Here is a 15,038-nt window from a genome sequence, read left to right as displayed (position 1 = left end):
CGGATTTCCCATCATCGGGAATAATTCTCAGTAAACAGCAAAATACGGAAATTCCCATCATCGGGGAAACTTCTTAACAGTGGGTCATAACACAAACGTGACACTAACGTGTGCCGCGGGGTACTGGTGGCAACCTCCGTCACTCAGCGGCCACCCCAATACAACCAACACAGTGAACTGCGGATCGGACGGGAACTGGACACCTGCCCTTAAAGACTGTGTTCCGATAAATATGAATATTTTGCGAGAACTGTTTGACATTGTTTCATGTAGTTGAACACCCGTTTGACATTAGAAGGACGTTGATTGCCTGTTAATTGATAACCAGCATACTATTATGGCGATTGTCTAGTATTACATGGCCAATAAGAGAGACATTGAATGTAACTCATGACCAGATGACGCTACATTAAGTGCAAGAATAGCGCTTTTGCTGCTGACGTTCATAAAGTTGTTCATGTATACATTGTGGGTGTTCGTCCAAAGTGCAAGGGTTTGACATTCAGGCTTTATGCGACAACTTTGTTAATATGATTGATTCAATATATATTTATTGTGTTCATATTAATTCACATGGTCATGTTTTGTTGGCCATATGCAATGCCAGAATGATATTATATTTGGACAATACGAGTATTTTTATGGCCTAGCTATTCGACTCGTTCATCCGCCTTTAGCGAGAACAAAATACCATTAAATGTACAAAGTGGTTAATAGACAAACCATTGGTAACAACGGACGTACTCACCATCAATATGATTATTTTTGAATTGATATTTTTCATTATACTCATATATACGTCGTTTACTTTGGTACATGTGTCACTCTAGGTTTCGTGGTTTCTGACAACACCGCATTTTTTAGGTGAACACATGTTTGAGCACACTATCAATTTCATGATATTTCGCAAAGCTTGCCCTGCCCTCAACACCACACGCACCCAGAGGAGCAACTGGCATTTTGATACTCAAGCGGTGGATCATAACACAAACGTGACACTTACGTGTGCCGCGGGGTACTGGTGGCAACCGCCGTCACACAACGGCCACCCAAATACAACCAAAACAGTGAACTGCGGATCGGACGGAAACTGGACACCTGCCTTTGGAGACTGTGTTCCGATAAGTATGAATATTTTGCGAGAACGGATTGACATCGTTTCCTGTAGTTGAACACCTGTTTGACATTAGAAGGACGTTGATTGCCTGTTAATTTATAACCAGCATACTATTTTGGCGATTGTCTAGTATTACATGGCCAATAAGAGAGACATTGAATGTCACTCATGACCAGTTGACGCTACATTTAGGGCAAGAATAGCTCTTTTGCTGCTGACGTTCATAAAGTTGTTCATGTATACATCGTGCGTGTTCGTCCAAAGTGCAAGGGTTTACATTCAGGCTTTATTCGACAACGTTGCTAATATGCATAAGTCGATATGAATTTATTGTGTTCATGTTAATTGACATGGTCATGTTTTATTGGCCATATGCGTGGCCAGAATGCTGATATTTTGGGACAATACGAGTATTTTTATAGCCTAGTTATTCGGCTCGTTCATCCGCTTTTAGCGAATACAAAATACCATTAAATGTACAAAGTGGTTAATAGACAAACCAATGGTAACAACGCACGTACTCACCGACAGTATGACTATTTTTGAATTGACTGTTTTTATTATACTCATATATACGTCGTTTACTTTGGTACATGTGTCACTCTAGGTTTCATGGTTTCTGACAACTCCGCATTATATAGGTGAACACATGTTTGAGCGCACTATCAATTTCGTAATATTTCGCATAGCTTGCCCTGCCCTCAACAACACACGCACACAGACGAGCAACTGGCACTTTGATACTCAAGCGGTGGGTCATAACACAAACGTTACACTAACGTGTGCCGCGGGGTACTGGTGGCAACCTCCGTCACTCAGCGGCCACCCCAATACAACCAACACAGTGAACTGCGGATCGGACGGGAACTGGACACCTGCCTTTGGAGACTGTGTTCCGATAAGTATGAATATTTTGCGAGAACTATTTGACATTGTTTCATGTAGTTGAACACCCGTTTGACATTAGAAGGACGTTGATTGCCTGTTAATTGATAACCAGCATACTATTATGGAGATTGTCTGGTATTTCATGGCCAATAAGAGAGACATTGAATGTAATTCATGACCAGATGACGCTACATTAAGTGCAAAAATAGCGCTTTTGCTGCTGACGTTCATAAAGTTGTTCATGTATACATTGTGGGTGTTCGTCCAAAGTGCAAAGGTTGACATTCAGGCTTTATGCGACAACGTTGTTAATATGAATGATTCAATATATATTTATTGTGTTCATATTAATTCACAGGGTCATGTTTTGTTGGCCATATGCAATGCCAGAATGATATTATGTTTGGACAATACGAGTATTTTTATGGCCTAGCTATTCGACTTGTTCATCCGCTTTTAGCGAGAACAAAAGACCATTTAATGTACAAAGTAGTTAATAGACAAACCATTGGTAACAACGGACGTACTCACCGAAATTAAGATTATTTTTGAATTGATATTTTTCATTATACTCATATATACGTCATTTACTTTGGTACATGTGTCACTCTAAGTTTCGTGGTTTCTGACAACACCGCATTTTTTAGGTGAACACATGTTTGAGCGCACTATCAAGTTCATAATATTTCGCATAGCTTGCCCTGCCCTCAACACCACACGCACCCAGAGGAGCAACTGGCATTTTGATACTCAAGCGGTGGATCATAACACAAACGTGACACTTACGTGTGCCGCGGGGTACTGGTGGCAACCTCCGTCACTCAGCGGCCACCCCAATACAACCAAAACAGTGAACTGCGGATCGGACGGGAACTGGACACCTGCCTTTGGAGACTGTGTTCCGATAAGTATGAATATTTTGCGAGAACTGTTTGACATCGTTTCCTGTAGTTGAACACCCGTTTGACATTAGAAGGACGTTGATTGCCTGTTAATTGATAACCAGCACACTATTTTGGCGATTGTCTAGTATTACATGGCCAATAAGAGAGACATTGAATGTCACTCATGACCAGTTGACGCTACATTAAGGGCAAGAATAGCTCTTTTGCTGCTAACGTTCATAAAGTTGTTCATGTATACATCGTGCGTGTTCGTCCAAAGTGCAAGGGTTGACATTCAGGCTTTATTCGACAACGTTGCTAATATGCATAATTCAATATAAATTTATTGTGTTCATGTTAATTCACATGGTCATGTTTTATTGGCCATATGCATGGCCAGAATGCTGATATTTTGGGACAATACGAGTATTTTTATAGCCTAGTTATTCGGCTCGTTCATCCGCTTTTAGCGAATAGAAAATACCATTAAATGTACAAAGTGGTTAATAGACAAACCAATGGTAACAACGCACGTACTCACCGACAGTATAACTATTTTTGAATTGATTGTTTTCATTAAACTCATATATACGTTATTTACTTTGGTACATGTGTCACTCTAGGTTTCATGGTTTCTTACAACTCCGCATTATTTAGGTGAACACATGTTTGCGCGCACTATCAATTTCGTAATATTTCGCATAGCTTGCCCTTCCCTCAACAACACGCGCACACAGACGAGCAACTGGCACTTTGATACTCAAGCGGTGGGTCATAACACAAACGTGACACTAACGTGTGCCGCGGGGTACTGGTGGCAACCTCCGTCACTCAGCGGCCACCCCAATACAAGCAACACAGTGAACTGCGGATCGGACGGGAACTGGACACCTGCCCTAAAAGACTGTGTTCCGATAAGTATGAATATTTTGCGAGAACTGTTTGACATTGTTTCATGTAGTTGAACATCCGTTTGACATTAGAAGGACGTTGATTGCCTGTTAATTGATAACCAGCATACTATTATGGCGATTGTCTGGTATTACATGGCCAATAAGAGAGACATTGAATGTAATTCATGATCAGATGACGCTACATTAAGTGCAAGAATAGCGCTTTTGCTGCTGACGTTCATAAAGTTGTTCATGTATACATTGAGGGTGTTCGTCCAAAGTGCAAGGGTTGACATTCAGGCTTTATGCGACAACGTTGTTAATATGAAGGATTCAATATATATTTATTGTGTTCATATTAATTCACAGAGTCATGTTTTATTGGCCATATGCAATGCCAGAATGATATTATATATGGACAATACGAGTATTTTTATGGCCTAGCTATTCGACTCGTTCATCCGCTTTTAGCAAGAACAAAAGACCATTTTATGTACAAAGTAGTAAATAGACAAACCATTGGTAACAACGGACGTACTCACCGACAATACGATTATTTTTGAATTGATATTTTTCATTATACTCATATATACGTCTTTTACTTTGGTACATGTGTCACTCTAGGTTTCGTGGTTTCTGACAACACCGCATTTTGTAGGTGAACACATGTTTGGGCGCACTATCAATTTCATAATATTTCGCATAGCTTGCCCTGCCCTCAACACCACACGCACCCAGAGGAGCAACTGGCATTTTGATACTCAAGCGGTGGATCATAACACAAACGTGACACTTACGTGTGCCGCGGGGTACTGGTGGCAACCTCCGTCACTCAGCGGCCACCCCAATACAACCAAAACCGTGAACTGCGGATCGGACGGGAACTGGACACCTGCCTTTGGAGACTGTGTTCCGATAAGTATGAATATTTTGCGAGAACTGTTTGACATCGTTTCCTGTAGTTGAACACCCCTTTGACATTAGAAGGACGTTAATTGCCTGTTAATTGATAACCAGCACACTATTTTGGCGATTGTCTAGTATTACATGGCCAATAAGAGAGACATTGAATGTCACTTATGACCAGTTGACGCTACATTAAGGGCAAGAATAGCTCTTTTGCTGCTAACGTTCATAAAGTTGTTCATGTATACATCGTGCGTGTTCGTCCAAAGTGCAAGGGTTGACATTCAGGCTTTATTCGACAACGTTGCTAATATGCATAATTAAATATTAATTTATTGTTTTCATGTTAATTCACATGGTCATGTTTTATTGGCCATATGCATGGCCAGCATGCTGATATTTTGGGACAATACGAGTATTTTTATAGCCTAGTAATTCGGCTCGTTCATCCGCTTTTAGCGAATAGAAAATACCATTAAATGTACAAAGTGGTTAATAGACAAACCAATGGTAACAACGCACGTACTCACCGACAGTATGACTATTTTTGAATTGATTGTTTTCATTAAACTCATATATACGTCATTTACTTTGGTACATGTGTCACTCTAGGTTTCATGGTTTCTTACAACTCCGCATTATTTAGGTGAACACATGTTTGAGCGCACTATCAATTTCGTAATATTTCGTATAGCTTGCCCTGCCCTCAACAACACACGCAAACAGACGAGCAACTGGCACTTTGATACTCAAGCGGTGGGTCATAACACAAACGTGACACTAACGTGTGCCGCGGGGTACTGGTGGCAACCTCCGTCACTCAGCGGCCACCCCAATACAACCAACACAGTGAACTGCGGATCGGACGGGAACTGGACACCTGCCCTTAAAGACTGTGTTCCGATAAGTATGAATATTTTGCGAGAACTGTTTGACATCGTTTCCTGTAGTTGAACACCCGTTTGACATTAGAAGGACGTTGATTGCCTGTTAATTGATAACCAGCACACTATTTTGGCGATTGTCTAGTATTACATGGCCAATAAGAGAGACATTGAATGTCACTCATGACCAGTTGACGCTACATTAAGGGCAAGAATAGCTCTTTTGCTGCTAACGTTCATAAAGTTGTTCATGTATACATCGTGCGTGTTAGTCCAAAGTGCAAGGGTTGACATTCAGGCTTTATTCGACAACGTTGCTAATATGCATAATTCAATATAAATTTATTGTGTTCATGTTAATTCACATGGTCATGTTTTATTGGCCATATGCATGGCCAGAATGCTGATATTTTGGGACAATACGAGTATTTTTATAGCCTAGTTATTCGGCTCGTTCATCCGCTTTTAGCGAATAGAAAATACCATTAAATGTACAAAGTGGTTAATAGACAAACCAATGGTAACAACGCACGTACTCACCGACAGTATAACTATTTTTGAATTGATTGTTTTCATTATACTCATATATACGTAATTTACTTTGGTACATGTGTCACTCTAGGTTTCATGGTTTCTTACAACTCCGCATTATTTAGGTGAACACATGTTTGCGCGCACTATCAATTTCGTAATATTTCGCATAGCTTGCCCTGCCCTCAACAACACACGCACACAGACGAGCAACTGGCACTTTGATACTCAAGCGGTGGGTCATAACACAAACGTGACACTAACGTGTGCCGCGGGGTACTGGTGGCATCCTCCGTCACTCAGCGGCCACCCCAATACAAGCAACACAGTGAACTGCGGATCGGACGGGAACTGGACACCTGCCCTTAAAGACTGTGTTCCGATAAGTATGAATATTTTGCGAGAACTGTTTGACATTGTTTCATGTAGTTGAACATCCGTTTGACATTAGAAGGACGTTGATTGCCTGTTAATTGATAACCAGCATACTATTATGGCGATTGTCTGGTATTACATGGCCAATAAGAGAGACATTGAATGTAATTCATGACCAGATGACGCTACATTAAGTGCAAGAATAGCGCTTTTGCTGCTGACGTTCATAAAGTTGTTCATGTATACATTGTGGGTGTTCGTCCAAAGTGCAAGGGTTGACATTCAGGCTTTATGCGACAACGTTGTTAATATGAAGGATTCAATATATATTTATTGTGTTCATATTAATTCACAGGGTCATGTTTTATTGGCCATATGCAATGCCAGAATGATATTATATATGGACAATACGAGTATTGTTATGGCCTAGCTATTCGACTCGTTCATCCGCTTTTAGCAAGAACAAAAGACCATTTAATGTACAAAGTAGTTAATAGACAAACCATTGGTAACAACGGACGTACTCACCGACAATACGATTATTTTTGAATTGATATTTTTCATTATACTCATATATACGTCATTTACTTTGGTACATGTGTCACTCTAGGTTTCGTGGTTTCTGACAACACCGCATTGTTTAGGTGAACACATGTTTGAGCGCACTATCAATTTCATAATATTTCGCATAGCTTGCCCTGCCCTCAACACCACACGCACCCAGAGGAGCAACTGGCATTTTGATACTCAAGCGGTGGATCATAACACAAACGTGACACTTACGTGTGCCGCGGGGTACTGGTGGCAACCTCCGTCACTCAGCGGCCACCCCAATACAACCAAAACAGTGAACTGCGGATCGGACGGGAACTGGACACCTGCCCTTGGAGACTGTGTTCCGATAAGTATGAATATTTTGCGAGAACTGTTTGACATCGTTTCCTGAAGTTGAACACCCGTTTGACATTAGAAGGACGTTGATTGCCTGTTAATTGATAACCAGCACACTATTTTGGCGATTGTCTAGTATTACATTGCCAATAAGAGAGACATTGAATGTCACTCATGACCAGTTGACGCTACATTAAGGGCAAGAATAGCTCTTTTGCTGCTAACGTTCATAAAGTTGTTCATGTATACATCGTGCGTGTTCGTCCAAAGTGCAAGGGTTGACATTCAGGCTTTATTCGACAACGTTGCTAATATGCATAATTCAATATAAATTTATTGTGTTCATATTAATTCACATGGTCATGTTTTATTGGCCATATGCATGGCCAGAATGCTGATATTTTGGGACAATACGAGTTTTTTTATAGCCTAGTTATTCGGCTCGTTCATCCGCTTTTAGCGAATAGAAAATACCATTAAATGTACAAAGTTGTTAATAGACAAACCAATGGTAACAACGCACGTACTCACCGACAGTATGACTATTTTTGAATTGATTGTTTTCATTATACTCATATATACGTCATTTACTTTGGTACATGTGTCACTCTAGGTTTCATGGTTTCTTACAACTCCGCATTATTTAGGTGAACACATGTTTGAGCGCACTATCAATTTCGTAATATTTCGCATAGCTTGCCCTGCCCTCAACAACACACGCACACAGACGAGCAACTGGCACTTTGATACTCAAGCGGTGAGTCATAACACAAACGTGACACTAACGTGTTCCGCGGGGTACTGGTGGCAACCTCCGTCACTCAGCGGCCACCCCAATACAACCAACACAGTGAACTGCGGATCGGACGGGAACTGGACACCTGCCCTTAAAGACTGTGTTCCGATAAGTATGAATATTTTGCGAGAACTGTTTGACATTGTTTCATGTAGTTGAACATCCGTTTGACATTAGAAGGACGTTGATTGCCTGTTAATTGATAACCAGCATACTATTATGGCGATTGTCTGGTATTACATGGCCAATAAGAGAGACATTGAATGTAATGCATGACTAGATGCCGCTACATTAAGTGCAAGAATAGCGCTTTTGCTGCTGACGTTCATAAAGTTGTTCATGTATACATTGTGGGTGTTCGTCCAAAGTGCAAGGGTTGACATTCAGGCTTTATGCGACAACGTTGTTAATATGAATGATTCAATATATATTTATTGTGTTCATATTAATTCACATGGTCATGTTTTGTTGGCCATACGCAATGCCAGTATGATATTATATTTGGACAATACGAGTATTTTTATGGCCTAGCTATTCGACTTGTTCATACGCTTTTAGCGAGAAAAAAAGACCATTAAATGTACAAAGTGGTTAATAGACAAACCATTGGTAACAACGCACGTACTCACCGACAATATGATTATTTTTGAATTGATATTTTTCATTATACTCATATATACGTCGTTTACTTTGGTACATGTGTCATTCTAGGGTCGTGGTTTCTAACAACACCGCATTTTTTTTAGGTGAACACATGTTTGAGCGCACTATCAATTTCATAATATTTCGCATAGCTTGCCCTGCCCTCAACACCACACGCACCCAGACGAGCAACTGGCATTTTGATCCTCAAGCGGTGGATCATAACACAAACGTGACACTTACGTGTGCCGCGGGGTACTGGTGGCAACCTCCGTCACTCAGCGGCCACCCCAATACAACCAAAACAGTGAACTGCGGATCGGACGGGAACTGGACACCTGCCTTTGGAGACTGTGTTCCGATAAGTATGAATATTTTGCGAGAACTGTTTGACATCGTTTCCTGTAGTTGAACACCCGTTTGACATTAGAAGGACGTTGATTGCCTGTTAATTGATAACCAGCACACTATTTTGGCGATTGTCTAGTATTACATGGCCAATAAGAGAGACATTGAATGTAACTCATGACCAGTTGACGCTACATTAAGGGCAAGAATAGCTCTTTTGCTGCTAACGTTCATAAAGTTGTTCATGTATACATCGTGCGTGTTCGTCCAAAGTGCAAGGGTTGACATTCAGGCTTTATTCGACAACGTTGCTAATATGCATAATTCAATATAAATTTATTGTGTTCATGTTAATTCACATGGTCATGTTTTATTAACCATATGCATGGCCAGAATGCTGATATTTTGGGACAATACGAGTATTTTTATAGCCTAGTTATTCGGCTCGTTCATCCGCTTTTAGCGAATAGAAAATGCCATTAAATGTACAAAGTGGTTAATAGGCAAACCAATGGTAACAACGCACGTACTCACCGACAGTATGACTATTTTTGAATTGATTGTTTTCATTATACTCATATATACGTCATTTACTTTGGTACATGTGTCACTCTAGGTTTCATGGTTTCTTACAACTCCGCATTATTTAGGTGAACACATGTTTGAGCGCACTATCAATTTCGTAATATTTCGCATAGCTTGCCCTGCCCTCAACAACACACGCACACAGACGAGCAATTGGCACTTTGATACTCAAGCGGTGGGTCATAACACAAACGTGACACTAACGTGTGCCGCGGGGTTCTGGTGGCAACCTCCGTCACTCAGCGGCCACCCTAATACAACCAACACAGTGAACTGCGGATCGGACGGGAACTGGACACCTGCCCTTAAAGACTGTGTTCCGATAAGTATGAATATTTTGCGAGAACTGTTTGACATTGTTTCATGTAGTTGAACATCCGTTTGACATTAGAAGGACGTTGATTGCCTGTTAATTGATAACCAGCATACTATTATGGCGATTGTCTGGTATTACATGGCCAATAAGAAAGACATTGAATGTAATTCATGACCAGATGACGCTACATTAAGTGCAAGAATAGCGCTTTTGCTGCTGACGTTCATAAAGTTGTTCATGTATACATTGTGGGTGTTCGTCCAAAGTGCAAGGGTTGACATTCAGGCTTTATGCGACAACGTTGTTAATATGAATGATTCAATATATATTTATTGTGTTCATATTAATTCACATGGTCATGTTTTATTGGCCATATGCAGTGCCAGAATGATATTATATTTGGACAATACGAGTATTTTTATGGCCTAGCTATTCGAATCGTTCATCCGCTTTTAGCGAGAACAAAGACCATTTAATGTACAAAGTAGTTAATAGACAAACCATTGGTAACAACGGACGTACTCACCGACAATACGATTATTTTTGAATTGATATTTTTCATTATACTCATATATACGTCATTTACTTTGGTACATGTGTCACTCTAGGTTTCGTGGTTTCTGACAACACCGCATTTTTTAGGTGAACACATGTTTGAGCGCACTATCAATGTCATAATATTTCGCATAGCTTGCCCTGCCCTCAACACCACACGCACCCAGAGGAGCAACTGGCATTTTGATACTCAAGCGGTGGATCATAACACAAACGTGACACTTACGTGTGCCGCGGGGTACAGGTGGCAACCTCCGTCACTCAGCGGCCACCCCAATACAACCAAAACAGTGAACTGCGGATCGGACGGGAACTGGACACCTGCCCTTGGAGACTGTGTTCCGATAAGTATGAATATTTCGCGAGAACTGTTTGACATCGTTTCCTGTAGTTGAACACCCGTTTGACATTAGAAGGACGTTGATTGCCTGTTAATTGATAACCAGCACAATTATTTTGGCGATTGTATAGTATTACATGGCCAATAAGAGAGACATTGAATGTATCTCATGACCAGATGACGCTACATTAAGTGCAATAATAGCGCTTTTGCTGCTGACGTTCATAAAGTTGTTCATTAATACATTGCGGGTGTTCGTCTAAAGTGCTAGGGTTGACATTCAGGCTTTATTCGACAACGTTGCTAATATGCATAATTCAATATAAATTTATTGTGTTCATGTTAATTCACATGGTCATGTTTTATTGGCCATATGCATGGCCAGAATGCTGATATTTTGAGACAATACGAGTTTTTTTATAGCCTAGTTATTCGGCTCGTTCATCCGCTTTTAGCGAATAGAAAATACCATTAAATGTACAAAGTGGTTAATAGACAAACCAATGGTAACAACGCACGTACTCACCGACAGTATGACTATTTTTGAATTGATTGTTTTCATTATACTCATATAAACGTTATTTACTTTGGTACATGTGTCACTCTAGGTTTCATGGTTTCTTACAACTCCGCATTATTTAGGTGAACACATGTTTGAGCGCACTATCAATTTCGTAATATTTCGCATAGCTTGCCCTGCCCTCAACAACACACGCACACAGACGAGCAACTGGCACTTTGATACTCAAGAGGTGGGTCATAACACAAACGTGACACTAACGTGTGCCGCGGGGTTCTGGTGGCAACCTTCGTCACTCAGCGGCCACCCCAATACAACCAACACAGTGAACTGCGGATCGGACGGGAACTGGACACCTTCCCTTAAAGACTGTGTTTCGATAAGTATGAATATTTTGCGAGAACTGTTTGACATTGTTCCATGTAGTTGAACATCCGTTTGACATTAGAAGGACGTTGATTGCCTGTTAATTGATAACCAGCATACTATTACGGCGATTGTCTGGTATTACATGGCCAATAAGAGAGACATTGAATGTAATTCATTGCCAGATGACGCTACATTAAGTGCAAGAATAGCGCTTTTGCTGCTGACGTTCATAAAGTTGTTCATGTATACATTGTGGGTGTTCGTCCAAAGTGCAAGGGTTGACATTCAGGCTTTATGCGACAACGTTGTTAATATGAAGGATTCAATATATATTTATTGTGTTCATATTAATTCACATGGTCATGTTTTATTGGCCATATGCAATGCCAGAATGATATTATATATGGACAATACGAGTATTTTTATGGCCTAGCTATTCGACTCGTTCATCCGCTTTTAGCAAGAACAAAAGACCATTTAATGTACAAAGTAGTTAATAGACAAACCATTGGTAACAACGGACGTACTCACCGACAATACGATTATTTTTGAATTGATATTTTTCATTATACTCATATATACGTCATTTACTTTGGTAAATGTGTCACTCTAGGTTTCGTGGTTTCTGACAACACCGCATTTTTTAGGTGAACACATGTTTGAGCGCACTATCAATACTATAATATTTCGCATAGCTTGCCCTGCCCTCAACACCACACGCACCCAGAGGAGCAACTGGCATTTTGATACTCAAGCGGTGGATCATAACACAAACGTGACACTTACGTGTGCCGCGGGGTACTGGTGGCAACCTCCGTCACTCAGCGGCCACCCCAATACAACCAAAACAGTGAACTGCGGATCGGACGGGAACTGGACACCTGCCCTTGGAGACTGTGTTCCGATAAGTATGAATATTTTGCGAGAACTGTTTGACATCGTTTCATGTAGTTGAACACCCGTTTGACATTAGAAGTACGTTGATTGCCTGTTAATTGATAACCAGCATACTATTATGGCGATTGTCTAGTATAACATGGCCAATAAGAGAGACATTGAATGTAATTCATGACCAGATAACGCTACATTAATGGCAAGAATAGCTCTTTTTGCTGCTGACGTTCATAAAGTTGTTCATGTATACATCGTGCGTGTTCGTCCAAAGTGCAAGGGCTGACATTCAGGCTTTATGCGACAACGTTGTTAATATGAATGATTCACTATATATTTATTGTGTTCATATTAATTCACATGGTCATGGTTTGTTGGCCATATGCAATGCCAGAATGATATTATATTTGGACAATACGAGTATTTTTATGGCCTAGCTATTCGACTTGTTCATACGCTTTTAGCGAGAACAAAAGACCATTAAATGTACAAAGTGGTTAATAGACAAACCCTTGGTAAAAACGCACGTACTCACCGACAATATGATTATTTTTGAATTGATATTTTTCATTATACTCATATATACGTCGTTTACTTTGGTACATGTGTCATTCTAGGGTCCTGGTTTCTGACAACACCGCATTTTTTTAGGTGAACACATGTTTGAGCGCACTATCAATTTCATAATATTTCGCATAGCTTGCCCTGCCCTCAACACCACACGCACCCAGACGAGCAACTGGCATTTTGATACTCAAGTGGTGGATCATAACACAAACGTGACACTTACGTGTGCCGCGGGGTACTGGTGGCAACCTCCGTCACTCAGCGGCCACCCCAATACAACCAAAACAGTGAACTGCGGATCGGACGGGAACTGGACACCTGCCCTTGGAGACTGTGTTCCGATAAGTATGAATATTTTGCGAGAACTGTTTGACATCGTTTCCTGTAGTTGAACACCCGTTTGACATTAGAAGGACGTTGATTGCCTGTTAATTGATTACCAGCACACTATTTTGGCGATTGTCTAGTATAACATGGCCAATAAGAGAGACATTGAATGTCACTCATGACCAGTTGACGCTACATTAATGGCAAGAATAGCTCTTTTGCTGCTGACGTTCATAAAGTTGTTCATGTATACATCGTGCGTGTTCGTCCAAAGTGCAAGGGTTGACATTCAGGCTTTATGCGACAACGTTGTTAATATGAATGATTCAATATATATTTATTGTGTTCATATTAATTCACATGGTCATGTTTTGTTGGCCATATGCAATGCCAGAATGATATTATATTTGGACAATACGAGTATTATTGTGGCCTAGCTATTCGACTTGTTCATTCGCTTTTAGCGAGAATAAAAGACCATTAAATGTACAAAGTGGTTAATAGACAAACCATTGGTAACAACGCACGTACTCACCGACAATATGATTATTTTTGAATTGATATTTTTCATTATACTCATATATACGTCAGTTTACTTTGGTACATGTGTCACTCTAGGTTTCGTGGTTTCTGACAACACCGCATTTTTTTAGGTGAACACATGTTTGAGCGCACTATCAATTTCATAATATTTCGCATAGCTTGCCCTGCCCTCAACACCACACGCACCCAGACGAGCAACTGGCATTTTGATACTCAAGCGGTGGATCATAACACAAACGTGACACTTACGTGTGCCGCGGGGTACTGGTGGCAACCTCCGTCACTCAGCGGCCACCCCAATACAACCAAAACAGTGAACTGCGGATCGGACGGGAACTGGACACCTGCCTTTGGAGACTGTGTTCCGATAAGTATGAATATTTTGCGAGAACTGTTTGACATCGTTTCCTGTAGTTGAACACCCGTTTGACATTAGAAGGACGTTGATTGCCTGTTAATTGATAACCAGCACACTATTTTGGCGATTGTCTAGTATTACATGGCCAATAAGAGAGACATTGATTGTCACTCATGACCAGTTGACGCTACATTAAGGGCAAGAATAGCTCTTTTGCTGCTAACGTTCATAAAGTTGTTCATGTATACATCGTGCGTGTTCGTCCAAAGTGCAAGGAGTTGACATTCAGGCTTTATTCGACAACGTTGCTAATATGCATAATTCAATATAAATTTATTGTGTTCATGTTAATTCACATGGTCATGTTTTATTGGCCATATGCATGGCCAGAATGCTGATATTTTGAGACAATACGAGTATTTTTATAGCCTAGTTATTCGGCTCGTTCATCCGCTTTTAGCGAATAGAAAATACCATTAAATGTACAAAGTGGTTAATAGACAAACCAATGG

Source organism: Dreissena polymorpha, chromosome 12, assembly GCF_020536995.1.
Source record: "Dreissena polymorpha isolate Duluth1 chromosome 12, UMN_Dpol_1.0, whole genome shotgun sequence".
NCBI lineage: Eukaryota > Metazoa > Mollusca > Bivalvia > Myida > Dreissenidae > Dreissena > Dreissena polymorpha.
The sequence above is the reverse complement of the archived record's forward strand: the minus strand, read 5'-3'. Positions refer to the sequence as shown.